Source organism: Anas platyrhynchos, chromosome 10, assembly GCF_047663525.1.
Source record: "Anas platyrhynchos isolate ZD024472 breed Pekin duck chromosome 10, IASCAAS_PekinDuck_T2T, whole genome shotgun sequence".
Classification (NCBI taxonomy): domain Eukaryota; kingdom Metazoa; phylum Chordata; class Aves; order Anseriformes; family Anatidae; genus Anas; species Anas platyrhynchos.
The window spans coordinates 18,526,544-18,541,525 of NC_092596.1; the positions used below are offsets into that span (position 1 = coordinate 18,526,544).

At 35.9% G+C, this 14,982-nt stretch overlaps 1 long non-coding RNA gene across 1 annotated transcript in view; it reads right to left on the reverse strand.

Annotated features, from left to right (window-relative positions):
• Nucleotides 1-14,982, reverse strand: part of LOC106016319 (uncharacterized) — a 240,814-nt gene that overhangs the window by 193,818 nt on the left and 32,014 nt on the right. The gene's annotated exons all lie outside the window — the stretch shown is intronic.

A 14,982-nucleotide genomic window follows, 5' to 3' on the forward strand; every position in this document is an offset into this window, starting at 1 on the left:
GAAGTTACTACTATGTTCTGATATTACTCACAGTGAAAACATTCCCTCTGAAAGTACAGGATAACTATTTGTTATGTACAGAGTGCTGTCTGCTTCAATTCTAATTTAGTATGTGGCTTACCTAGCCTCTGCATCATTAGTACTTATATAGAAAACATTCCACATAAAAACACACTGGTTCCTCAAAAACACTGCAAGGATGTGTAAGTGCCAGCTTAAAAGAAAGGCGATATTGTGCTACTCACGGAGATTTTCTCCAGTGCACAGCAGTTGAAGTTAACATGCTTTTTCTGGGGCTGTTATCTTACCTACAGGCTTCACGCCCTTAAATGACACATGCAAAAAAGTCAGCTATGTATTGTGTTTTCTCAAGAACTCTAAACAGGAACAGACTGAGTAACCTTGGCATTACTTCATGCTATGTTGCCTGAGATGAGACTCAATTAACTTTTCACGAAGTTCAATATGAGATTCTTAGGGATTGCAAAGATCACTGCAACCAAGGTGCTCTTAATCTTCTTTGGAAAAGCAATAGCAGTATCATCACAGAACAAACTACAAAGAACAAAATGGGCTCTAGAGACATTTTAAAATGACATACACCACAGCTCTGAGAAGAGCCTCCTTCAACAATATCAGAAAGCTGTAAAACATTTTGCAAATATTTCTTATAATGTAAACACTTATATATAGCTCCCACTATTGGCTTTTAAGTATTCCTCTTAAATTCTCTCATGTAAAAATTGTGAAACTGGGAATACATTCTAAGAAAATATAGAAGTATGTACCTAAGCAGGAAAAGACACATCACCAAACCATTTGTGAATAAAGAGTTATTGAATGGAGCTTTATGTCCTGAAACATGAAGACCTGTTAGCTTTTTACACCTTCAGAATATGGTAATATTTAACACGTTGTTAAGATGTGCATGCGAATAAGAAATAGCACCTTTTCTATTTTGATAAGCATTCCTCTACACACAAGCTCACAAACACTTTCTTCCTATCTATCAAGGAATCATTATTTAAGAAAATAACAACAAAAATTGTCACTGTCCCCTCCAAACAGTATTTTCAAGGAAAAAAAAAATAATAAAGAAGTCCCTTTTGCAGACCACAGCAGTTCTACAGAATGGCAAATACTCATTATTATGGATTGATATGCAGAAGGTATTACTGACAATTCCCAGAGTGTTCCCTCTTTCATAAACAGATTGTTGATGGCTGATGCATAATCCATCAGAGCAATGCAATAAAAGGAAAAATATCACAAAATGTACACTGGGCAGTCAAAAAACTATATGCCAAAACTGTAACAGGTAATACACAGTACAATATATTTTTTGACTACATATATTTCTCATAGTCAGTGGCATTATTCATGAAGAAATGTAAACTCATATTTTGCCACTGGATTTGTCTTTGCAGACACTTGTCGAGCATCACTGCAAACATTTCACTTAATTTAATGCAATATTAAAATTACAAAAAGTATACTGATACGATACTGTAACTCTGACTAAATTCTTACTTTTGACTTCATTGTGGTGCATGGGAGAACACCTGAAAAAATATTTCTTTATATTATAAATCTGCTGCGTATACTGTCAAAGTCATAGCACACCAAATCCTATGGAACAGCAATGCAAGAGCAAATCATAAAATGGGATGATGCTTTTTGGCCCCAAGAATTATTTGCAGAGAAGTTCTTCATATAAATATTTTATTTTACCAACTATACAAACAGCTTCTAGCATACTGGTTGTCTTAATGTCAACTTAGGCCTCTAGGTGCTTTTGTAATACAAACCACAGATGTAATGAGAGCTGGAGAACTATTTATTATAAATAATTTGTGGCAAGTTTCAGCATTTGTTTTGGAAACAACTGTTCACAGACAAGACTTGCAATTCTGAACAGTTTGACAAACAGCTAAATAAAATCAGGGCATAAATCACTAGACATTATTGCAGTGTAAGCCTGCAGCCAAAGCTCTCCCCCAAGCACTGCTGCGGTCAATGAGGCTGGCTATGCTTGCTGGAAAGCTGGAGCAGTGGACTGAAGCCCAGGCAAACCCCAGCAGCACTTTGAGGCCTTTTTTCTACCCCATTCACTTTCACAAAAGGCAAACCTCCATACAAGAACCAAGAAGAGGCCCAGTTCTGAGAAGGGTTCCAGGTGGGTATCATGTAGCATTGCGTTTTTTTCCATGAAGACTAAAAATATTTGTGAGACTGCTGAGAGTGAAGGTCTGGCAAAACAAGGCAGAGAGAGAGAGACAGAGAGAGAGAGACAGGGAGAGAGAGACAGGGAGAGAGAGAGAGACAGAGACGGAGAGAGCGCACAGAGCTGCAGCCAGTGCACTGGCTGAGAAAGTTGAACAGCTGGCATGGCCACACGGCTGTCCTATCAAGAGTACAGCGAGCAAGAACCACTGATGCTGAACCCAGTTAGGAAGCTGGCAGGAACAGCTAAAACTGAATAGATCCAGTAGGAGCAGCTGGTAATACACACAACAGGGACACCTGCTCCTGGCCACCAAAGCTATGAAGATCAGCAGTGTAGATCACTGACTCTAACCTGATATTATTATCTAACAGAGGAGCAGTGACTAAAGAGGTTTTGCTTAGTGTCCAGGAAACTCAGTGCCCAGTTTAGCAGCAATAACCCACATGCCTGTGCAGCCCTTGGCAGACTCAGGAAACCATCTTAGCTAACAGCTCTTGTGCTTTCCCAGTTATTTTGAGGGAGAGAGGAAAGGAAGGGTCAGGAAACCGAGCCAGAAACTATCTCAGAAAGATGAATTTTCTATCCTTTTATGTTGTTAGAGACAATGGCTGCTGTAGGACTGGGACATCTGCCACAAGATCCTCACTCTCCATACTTCCTAAATCCATCGTTAGCAACAGTAATAGGTGAAGTAGTTATCTATGCTGTCAGGAGGGCTTAAGGCTAGTCTGGCTCATTGTTCTGAGGCACCAGGAAACTTGACAGCATGTTTCCTTGAACCCTGCTGTATGACAGTGACACATGCTTACCTGCTTACAGTTTGAGCTGACACTAGTTGGTCTCCTTTAACCATGAACAACAAATTGTGGATGGGATCCAATAATTGAGCACAGGAGTTAACCCATTCTCAGTGTCAGGAAAAGGATGTCATTGGGATGATAGCCAATTTGGAGAGTGGTTGGGTAGAGGTCAGAACGTGAGGAAAACAATTCTTCCTGCTACTGGTGCAGATTTCTCAAAATGATGTGTTACCATGTTTACTTTCTCCTTCCCTTCCTCAACTTTGTTTCCTTAAAAAAAATAAATAATAATTTAACTAAATCTTTTATTCTTTATTCCACCATGTCTGTATAATGTAAAAGCAAACCTCTGATGTGAAAATCCTTAAATCTTTCAAGTCAAAACCAATGCAACAGTTAAAAGAGTTAAGGATTCATTCACCTTTAACTTCACAAATGAAGAGACTTAATTATTGCAGATAACATAATCCTTGATCTAAACTTATTTCTGCTTTATTTTTCCTTTATCGTAAAGGACTTGTACTGAAAATACAGTAATATTCAAATATCTTGCTACTTTCTGCTCCCGAAGTACAAATTCTAACCCCCCTGTTAGTGACACACCAACTAATATTGTGCAGCTGCAATTATGTGAGTGGGAGGTGATTAGGATGTCAGTAACACAATTTTATCAGTTCAGATGAAGGATAAACAAAGATAAAGATAGAACACAGATAGGAAGCTCTGCTGTAATTTTAGTATTTTCCAAACTTATAATTTTATATTTGCTATTCCTTTATTTTAAAAGAGGTGTGAGAACATTATGATCCAAAGACTTGCAAAATAAAATTTTCCTCTTTGAAATTTGTTGTTATATCACAGAAACTGAGCTATGCTGAAATAATCAGCAACATGTTGTCATTACTAACAGGAATTTCTGATTTGAATCAGATTTGCAATTGGAAAACACAGAACACCTATTTCTAGTCTTGGAATATTTACTATGTTATTGCTAGTGCTGCCTATATCCCCTTGTAAAACAAAAATTCTGTAGCTTGTTATAGTTAAATTCCCATGCATCCGCTAGATAAAAAAATAAAAATAAAAAATACATGATGTGTTAAACATATAGTAAGGAGTATATTCAATTTCAGCCTTTCAGTTCTGCATATAATGACACCAGATAAATCTGTATCACATTTCTAAAATCAGACATATGCATCACAATTTATTCTAATCAAGATACATAAAGGTTACAACCATCTGCTTCCCAGACTGCCTTCATAAGTTACATGACAAACTGAAGTTATGAATTTCCTTGAATTTAAGTGGTTATTTTATTGACATTTGGGGAAAAGAAAAAAAAAAAAAAAAGAAAAAAAAAGAAGGTCAAGTCAATAACTAAGAACAGTTCTAACAGTATTTTGTGTTGGGTTGACATGGTAAGTGAAAATATGACTGATAAGATCAAAGTTCAGAACTTGAATATGCTTGTTTCACCTATATTCTTGATAAGGCCATAACCTTTGCCATACTATGTAAATGCCATAGCAGCGTTCTTAAACTTACTAAGGCCCAATATAGGAAATCAAAGGAAACGAAGGGGAAAGGGAAGGGGAAGGGGAAGGGGAAGTCTTTAGCAAAAGTAAAAAGATTAAAACAAACTCTTCTCTGAAGCAACAGTTAAAAGTACAAATTGATGTAGATCATTAACCAAAGGTCATGCAGAATCAGCTTTCTTAATAAAAAGAAATTAAGAGGAAATATCATAAGAAAGGCTACCTGCATTTTTCCTTTTGAAATGTTTTTCCATGATTTATATATTTTAAGAATAATTACATAATTGGACCGTATGCTGTATGGAATGCCATGGGAACTTGAACTTGCTTTGGATTCCTGATTGCTAACATAGCTAATGGTGGACACCTTGATGATTAAAATATTCTTGAGTCAGACATACATGCAAGTGCTTTTTTTTTTTTTTAATGCAACTCATTTAGTTTTTAATTATTTGCCTTATGTCCATTGATAATTTAGGATATACACAGGACACTTTTCTCAATTAATCTCTCAGAACCCCACAGTAAGACTCTCTTTGCATGTAACAGCTGGCATTTTCAAATGTGCAAAGCTGGAGTTCAAAATCCATACAATATACCTTGAAAACAGATTTTGTAATACTCTGAACTAGAAAATACTGTTATGAAAAACAATTTTCCAGCCTAAATAGTGCAATTTTAGGTCAAGGAAAACAATGGACCAACAGAGAATTAACACTAGTTTCTCAAGAATAGCCTTAAAACACAGATGCTGGAGTGCTTTAGAAGCTAGGACAGTTTGCAGATAAAGCATGGGTACATTGTGTGATGGCCAGTGATAGTATTTTAAAAGCTGTAACAGTGGTGACAAAAACTGATGACAAAAATGGCATACAAATAGGACACTTCATACAACCTTCTCTGAGTTAACATCAGCCAATTTCATTGTTTGTAAATAGTCATTTTTGGTAGATCTAGTTAAGTTTTACTTGGCAACTGTTGACTTGATGAAATTAAACTGGAAAAGGTTTTATCAGCTTCATAATTTATTTGCTAGGGTAACAGTTGGTGGATGCACTTGGTGATCTTAGAGGTCTTTTCCAACCTAAACGATTCTATGTTTGTATTATTCTATAATGGAATTTCTAGTCATGATCAGTATCCTAAGCATAAAGTTATCACCTGTTTTGAAGATGGTCTCCCAACCTTTTCTGCTGGAATTTTACTACTTCCCACAGGTAAAACTCTGAGAGGAGAATGAGGCACACCCATGACAAAGATACAAAAGATGTCATTAGTGCTTATAATGGGATATGGAAAATAGCAGATCCAGTATATATTAATTCCCTAGGTCAGTATGTCAAGTCATTTTGAGTCTTGCTCTTACCATAACAATGCTGATATTTTCTCTTTTTGGAAGGTAGAAATATAATTCTGAAAAGACCTCTACATGGCCATGATTTCACAAGACATTTCCATGCCTTAATTTATACCTTAGAATCTAAATGTGGGGCTTAAACACACTTTATGTATACTTCAGCAACTTCAAGGGCAGATTCATCCAATGGGGGACTTAAAAGCCAATGAATTTCAGGAGACAGAAAATTACGTTATATCACAGATCAATTCCCATCTCCTGTTTTAAAGTCTGTCAATCTGACTGGTTTATTTATTTATTTATTCTGTAGCTATGGTGACAGTTCATCTCTGTCAACCAGCAGCTAAAGAGTTAGGCACACCTATCTGTAAACAATGGTAGGCACACAATATTGTGTAGATGACACAATTAAGAAACCTTATGAGTTTTAGCAATATTAATACATATCCTCACAGTAAGTCCAAGTAACGCTTATCTGAATACAATATTTTTGTCATTAGACTGCATATGAGTAAGAAAATGAAATCTGTATTGAGCAGCTGGACCAACAGGATATCCAAAACTTGGGAAGAGGGAGACTGCTGCAGTGAAGACAGGACAAAACAGATGAAATGTTAAATGATATTTTCTCCACTAATATTCTGTTTTATTAGGTACATAATAGTGGAATGCCTGTAACTTTTACAAAGAAGTGGAAAGGGGTTATAAATTAAGTGTCCATTCTAGTTATAATCTTAATCTTTTCATACCAGATATTAAATTTCTCCATTCATACAGCAGCTTCAAAATAAGCCTAAACTGAAAGTTTCACACTTCCCCCATGAGAGACTGGCAGCCCCACTAATGGCAGAGTGGCACTTTGGCTTGAAGGTTACATCCTCATTGTGCAGACTCAAATCTTTCCTCTTCCTGACTAAATCTTGTATCACTAAAATTACATATTCATTCATTTTATTTCATTATTTCAGATTAGGAGAGTGTGCATACAAAATCATTTAACAACAATAGCTTCAAGAGTGCTTCAGCAGATCCTCCCCTCTACATCATTTTGTCTTTAGTATTTGTGATAAATGTAATCCAAAGGACTTTTGTTAGTTGATATATTTATTTATATTTGCGTGTGTGTATTTCAGGACTCTTTGGAGTTTTTGCACTACTCTCATTATCTTAAGTTTCATATTTTTTTCTTTATATTATTTATCATGCTTATTCTTGCAAATACTCTGAAATCATCTGAATATTGTTTGTGCTATTCTTTATACTCACCCACTAATCATTTTCATTTATTTTATTAATTCAATTTAATTAAACTGAGTTACAATATCATTGCTGCTAACAATTTCTTAAATGTTTCAAATTTCTCTATTAAACGGTTCACTATATGTTATAAAGATACTTACATTCCTTAGGGCATTTTAATATTCCCTCAACATAAGCTGCTTCACAATCAAACTTTTGTTTCTTTACTTATTCTTAAAGTGTATGTTCAGATAATACTGCAATCATTAGCTCCTACACGTGTTTTTTTTTTGTTTTTTTTTTTTTTAATTAGACTTGTCTCCTTCACAGGATTAGCTCCCAAATAACCTTTGACTACATGGATTGTTCCACAAATTGTCTCACAGAGCCATGCAGTATTATCATATATATATATTTAATAATACAGCTATCACAATCGAAATCTCAAGAATTAAAATCTGTGATCAAAGTTCTGGCTCTCTTGCAGACTTTTTTCTTTTATATCAGCAATACGTTTTATGATCTGCTTTTCTTAACTGCCCTCAAGGGTTATAATAACTGGATTACTTTATTGTTCTTATCTATTAAAGCTTTCTGATGTACCAGCCAAAATACTTAAATATTTCTCTGTTGGCAGCCCAATACCATCTCACTTCAATAGAACCACAACGTTTCTCTGCCTTTTCTTGTTCATCCTACAGTCAATTTTCTGCTTCTCTATGTTAACATTTTTTAAGTGATTTTCCTTCCTGAGGAAGCCCGGATTTCTGTTCAGTAGACTGCATTGGGAATGTACCTTGGCATTTATTCTAGGGAAAGACTTTGGTTTTTGTTCATTTATTTTCTGTTTCATCTTTAAATTCATAATTCAAAATAAGGACACAGGCCTATTGGAGCAAGTCCAGAGGAGGCCAGGAGGATGCTCAGAGGGCTGGAGCACCTCTCCTACAAAGACAGGCTGAGGGAGGTGGGGTTGTTCAGTGTGGCTCTGTGCAGACCTTGCAGTGGCCTTCTAGTACCCAAAGGGGGCCTGAAAGTATGCTGGGGAGGGACCCTTTGTCAGGGAGTGGAGTGATAGGACAAGGGGGAATGGCTTTAAACTCAGAGAGGGGAGATTTAGATTAGATATTAGGAATAAATTCTTTACTATTAGGGTGGTGAGGCACTGGAACAGGCTGCCTAGAGAAATGGTGGATGCCCCATCCCCGGCCAGGTTGGACAAGGCTTTGAGCAACCTGGTCTAGTGGGAGGTGTCCTTGCTCATGAGTAGGGATGTTAGAATTACATGATCCTTAAGGTCCCTTCCAATCCAAACTCTTGTATGATTCTATGAATTTCCCAATAATTTTGACAAGTTAAGCATTATTGGGACCTACAGTTGGACTGTCTTCATTCCCTCCACCTCCCCATTTTACTTCATTTCTAGTCTAGAAGTGTGTGCTGCATAATTTACGTCAATAGTTAACCTGCTTTCTCCTCTCAGGGCTCCTAAGTGGCTTTGAACAGTGGTTCTACCAATGTCACTGTTCCACATGCATGCAAAATCACTCAAAAAACTGACTGTAAACCTGTATTAGCAGCAGTTCCTATCACAGCAGGATCATCTTCACGCTGTGTTACCAGAGAAAGAACTAAAGATAAAGACAGATATGAAGATAACATTGCTGAGAAAGTGATAAAGCACTGCCAGGCAACTCTATTAACAACTGCATATATCTGAGTCAGAGGGAAGGAAATAAAAGGGCCACAACTGTTACAGGATATATCCACCCAAGGAACAGTGGTCCTTTTATTTCCCTATATAGTGAATAACGGAATTACTATGCCATGAATTGATGGAAACGCAATACAAACAGCAGCATTTCCTACCAATATTTTAGTTGCCAACACACAAAACAAAGTATCTTAAAACCATGAATGAGCTACAGCTCCAGATGTTGTAAGTTTACATTTCTTGCATTTTTCATAAAATATGTTCGTGACAGTCTTTTGTGAGGTACGGAAAATCCCTTGCTGCTTCTGATACCATTCCTCTAGTAGGCAAACCGTTACATTTTAAAAATTACAATGCAGTATATGTAAGGTGCCAGCTAGTCAGTCGTGCACTGCCCCCATTGAATCTTGAGATACATTTTCATCAACAAATTAAATGAAATTGGTCATTTACTAGTATGTTAAAGTATCATTTTGAGTACCCTGCGTCACTGCATACAAGCCTTCATAGGCTTTGACAATACGTTTTCTCTCCCAGAGCAGACAACCCTCCGCTGTAGCTTTCCACACTGTGAAGCTGACTCTACACAAATCAGCTTGTGCCTTAAAGGTGCCCTTACAGTGTTTCATTTGCATACTGACCTCTCAGCTATGCACCACAATATTATAAGAAAAAAAAAGTGCGTGTGTGTGTGTGTGTGTTTGTTAGGGGACAGACTTCCACCATCTTTGCAGTACACATTCCATAACCAAACAAAAACAGATTACCACTACAATACTATTTAACCACACCCTCAGAATTCAGCTTTTGAAATATTTTTCTGCAAACATGCAAGTATATAAGGCTATTAGATATGTAGATAGCTGATATCTCGATGCAATAACTATATATTTGTCAAAATTTTGCAACTGCATAGAGAAGCAGTAACAACAGATGGCTTTGTAGAAATTTACTTCTGTTTGAAGTTCATTGATTCACATTCTAGACATTTATTTTGCCAGGTAGCAGTTTTTGTGTGGTTTTATTACTGATCATCATGTTCTGATATGGAAGGCTGCTGAGAAAACAGTTACTAACTAGAACTAATGAGCAATTAAACTTGCTAGCACAGATACAGTAGCAGTCAAATAGTAGCAAGCACAGGACATGAAGAAAAATGTGTCCAGTTTTCCAGTTTCTCAGATATTATTATTATTACTATTATTATTATTACTTAATTATTATTGTTTGATGAGCAGACTCAGACAAGGCCCTGTTACAGTGCCTGTGGACTGTTTTTAGAGCATACTACAGCCACACAGTTGCCTTGTGACCTCAATGAGAAAAGACAACCTTAGCATAACCAAATCTGTACTGAAACACAACTAACATTAGCAGAGCTATAATTTGGCTTGACTTTTTAACTTTCTGACATCTTTAAACATACTGGACATTATAACATGCAAGCATTAAAAAGCAAAATCATCCTTTAGTGTGCGTGACTGGTTAACACCTTTACATATTACATCTTTAAGTAACAATACATTTAACAGTACATGCCCAACAATAGCATTTTCAGTAGAATCTCTTGTAGTTTGCCCCTCTGGTTATACTACCAAAAGCCTTTTATTCACAGATCGGGTCATTTTAAATCATATGCACCAGAAAGACAAGAAAGTACCTTCCATCAGCCATAGAGCACAACCATTAGTAACTTACTTTTTCTTAATGCATAGTAATAAAACTTAAAGGAATTAATTATAATATATAGATAACGAAATATGATTGTAAAAATTAAAACAATATTGAACAGATATACATTCTGAGACTTTATAGCATCTAATTACTGTAAGAGGTAGTATCCATCTTCTGAGAAAAATCCAATTAGTAACAGAGGAGTCAGAAACAAGCCTAAGAAACTGCTTTCTTCCTGTAGGTTTTAAGAAAAACAGTGTGGTCAAATGTTTAATGTGGATAGCTCTGGAGTGCTTAAAGGTTTGTTTGTTTTTTAGTAGAAAATCTCTTTTCTTATTTATATGAGATAGCTATGAGACAGCAGATGAGTTGAAAAGGATCCTTATGCAAGGCTTTTGTCTCTTGAGAAGGTCTCTCATAAAAGAAATGGAGACCTTCATGTTTTCCAGCTTCTCACTGAAACCTCTTACTGAAGCATATACCACATTTTCATCAGATTTTTGTTCAAGCTGTATAAAATCTCTGGCTTGTTACCCTGTACTAACACCACAGTGCCTTTAAAATTCAGAATGTTAAATGGTTTCTATAGAGACTACCACAGAATAATTACTGCCTTTCCTAGGAAGCAAGTTTTGGAATGCTAAACAAACTAATATTTTCAAAATATTTGCTTATGATTTGTGGGGCAGAACTTCATGGTCAATGCATCCATGAAAAAAGATGACCATAGTTCCAATTTCTTATACCATGCCAAACAAAAAACAGCATTTCCAATAAAACATAATTTAAGAAGCATTTCAAGCTGATGCATCCATCGATAAATAAAACAGGGCACAGTATTTTCATTATGAACATTTCAAAAATACTAAAAGAAATTTGATATGTTCAACTAAATCATTTGCTGAGGGTAATTCTCCCAAGTCTGCAAGTTGGGTGGGAGGGATAACAAGAGCTTGAGAAGCATAGAAGATGAAATGGAAAGAAAAATTACGTTGCTTTTTGATAGCTGAGGAAAAGCCTGAATACACAAGCCAAGGAATGATGTTTTTAAAAGTTACATCTCTGGAAATCTAATGGAAGGAGATACAATCCTGAAGACCAAGGCAGACATAATTGAGAACTAGATCCAAGATGAAAACCTCAGGCTACACGGGCTCCCATATGATCAGGGTAAGAACGAACTAGTTAATTTTCTTGAAAATTGGATTGCAAAAGCTTAACAGCTTACATTTGAAGATGACCCACATTGCATTGAAAAGGCACACAGAATTGCCTTTAAGAAAATAAAAGAAAGAAGAAAAAAAATAAAAAGAAAAAAGAAATCCTGAGTAGGAGGCAAAATTATGCTTTGCCTCTTAGGTCAGAGGTACAAGGGAAGGATCCTCCTTAAGGCAGCATATAATGATAACATACTTTTAATGATAACATACGCCATGCTTCCTTACTTCCCCCCCTCCCCCATCTCAAGTGCCATAATTGCAGCAAGGACTCAGGTTAGCCCTGCCGAAGCACAGAAGCAAGGTGGCCACATCCCCTTATTTTCAAGGGGAAATAAGGTTTCACATTTCTTTCCCAGAAGACTGGGAAAAGCAGGATGAGCATACCTGTGCAGCACTCCCTGTTTTTCAAACACCTTTCACACATGCAGAACTCTACAGCTTTGAAAAATCACTATAGCCAAACAGAAAAGAATAACCTAATAAGTATTAATGACCCTTGATAATTGAATTGTACATCTTTTTTTTGGAAGAACTTTCCAAGCACAGGACCCCAGGAGCAACTGACAAAAAAATTTCCAGTCATCTCCAGGTTTTGGTTTTATCACTGTATAACAAGCAATAAACATTTCATTTCAAACTGGTAATTACCACAAACAAAACTATTTCTACAAATGTTGTACTTGTTCAGCACTTCTGAAGACAAGATCTAAGATATCAAATCATTCATGTGAAAACTGAAATTAGAGAATCTCTTTGACCTTTACATTTGTATTTCCTTCATGTAAATAAATTCACATATTTCATAATGGGAATGATAAAACTTATGCAAATAGTCACTCAGTACCTCGATAAGATAGTTTATTTCCTGTATCAGGTGGTACAGTTACCAAAAATTACCAAAAAAAAGCTTTAGGAAATGCAATTGAACATAAAAGGTATAAAATTCCTCATTGCAGAGTAGCATTTGCAGTAACTTCTAATCAGATTGTGTTGGCTAGCTGTTTTTTAAATGGGTTGCTCTTTTTTAATGTTCAGTTCTTCCACCATCAATAGCTACACTTCAGTAGAAGAAGGTCTTAGCTGTTCAACAGTTTTTGTTTTCTTTTCTTTTTTTTTGCCTTTTTTTCCCTCTAAAACTCCATTTCTGTCACCTCAAATAGTAAAAATCATACAATCTAGAGAGAAAACAAAACAAAAAAACAGAACCTACAAACTTTCAGCTGCTTTGTCAAAAAAGTTCTTTTAGGTTAAACATCTAGTGGAACCATCTTGAGTGGAATGATAAATTAAAATGACTCAAAAAAAAAGAAATAATATTCCCTGACTTTTTACTGTTAATAGGAAAAAAAAAATAAAAATAGAACTGTAACTTTTTAAAGACAACTATGGTAATTTCACAATTCAAGGGTCTTCTCATATTTGTTTTCTTATTTTTTTCCACTTATGTAAATCAACACGGGATAATAAAAGATCCACTACATCTCATAGTTAAACAACTACCTCAAAATCTTAATTAGAAGCATTCCAAATATGGTTAGTTTTCAAGCTTCCCAGGAACATTTTATTTTTGTTGTTCTCCATATTGACCTGCTTTAGCTGCCATTCTTATTTGTAGATCATTTTTCTCCCTTGTACCAAGTTGTTCCATTCTTTCCTCCAATTTAAAACATTATTTATCCCTTTTATTCAGTTTTAAGATAGATAATTGACCTACAGCTGAAAAAATGAATGCCCAGATTTCTCTGAAAGTCCTGTGTAAATAAAATTTGTAGTTTGCTACATTCAGATCTTAATTAATCTTAAATGAAGCAAGTTGTTTCTCACTGAGGTTCTGTGAATGTAATGAAGGAGAAAAGAAGTTACTCTGCATACATAATTAGAAAGCTACTTAAATGAAATTAGAAAAAAGTTTGCAAAGGTTTTTTATTTTTTTTTCTAAGCAAGAGTAAAGATTTTTGAAACAGTTAGCTGGAAAACTTTGTCCTATATTCAAAAATACCAAGTGGGGTGCAACAAGAAACACCTTTGTGATACTTATTTGATCTTTTTTAGATTGCCAAGTACATTTTAAACTACTAAATTGTGAACGTACATAATGAAAAAAAATCTAGCAAATAATTTTCAGATTTTTTTTTCAGCAAAACAAAATGCTCAGCTAAAAACAGATCACAGAAAACAGAACATATTATTTCCATTTTTTTAAATATTACTCTCAGGGTTAGAAACTAGTTATGTTTTTTTTATTTTATTTACTTTTTTTTTTTCTTTTTTAGCACTAGGTGAAGAATCCCGGTGATGCTATGCTTCTTCCTCTTAAAATGATACTGCATCAGAAGGCTTCTGTAATATTACTTAATTGCATAATTAGCAGCATCAGCATTCTAGGCTTCTATCTAATTATATTCTTCTACTCCCAGATTGCCATTCTCACTCACACAACCTGACAGAACCCTGCCACCATCTACAGTGTATAAGAGGTAGAGAATTCAATGTCTTAAAACTGAGTAAAACATTAATTCACACCTCAAGTTCTGCTCAAATATAAGTACAGTCTGTTGTACCAACACTTGGTGATAGGACCCATGGGAATGGTGTCAAGCTGAGGCAGGGGAAGTTTAGGCTTGACATCAGGAAGAGGTTCTTCACCAATAGGGTGGTTGCACACTGAAACAGGCTCCCCAGGGAAGTAGTCACTGTACCAAGCCTGTCTGAATTTAAAAAGTGATTGGACTGTGCACAAAGTCACATGGTCTGAATTTTTGGGTAGACCTGTACAGTGCCAGGAGTTGGACTCTATGATCCTTGTGGGTCCCTTCCAATTCGAGATATTCTATGATTCTAACACCTTCACAATTCTTTCTGAACCCCACTGGCAAAGTTGTTACTTTTTATTTTCATTTTTTTCATTTTATAAAATTTATTTCCGGTTCCAATCATTTAGAGCTATGGTTCCTTAAATTCAATTTAAGCCACCTCACTGTCTTCTGGCTAGCTTTTGTGACAGAAGTGGTAAAGCAGTTCTGAAATGTATAGCTTCAGGAAGTCCTGTCTGTTGACATAATGAGCCTACAATCACATGGATCCACTGAATTTGGCCTGGGAGAAGGGGAACAACAGATTTAGCAGGCAGACAGCTGTCTGATTTGTGCTGTTAGCCTAATGATCCCCTGGACTAGGGAATGGGCTGCCTGGGGAGTAGCATGTATAGGCAGT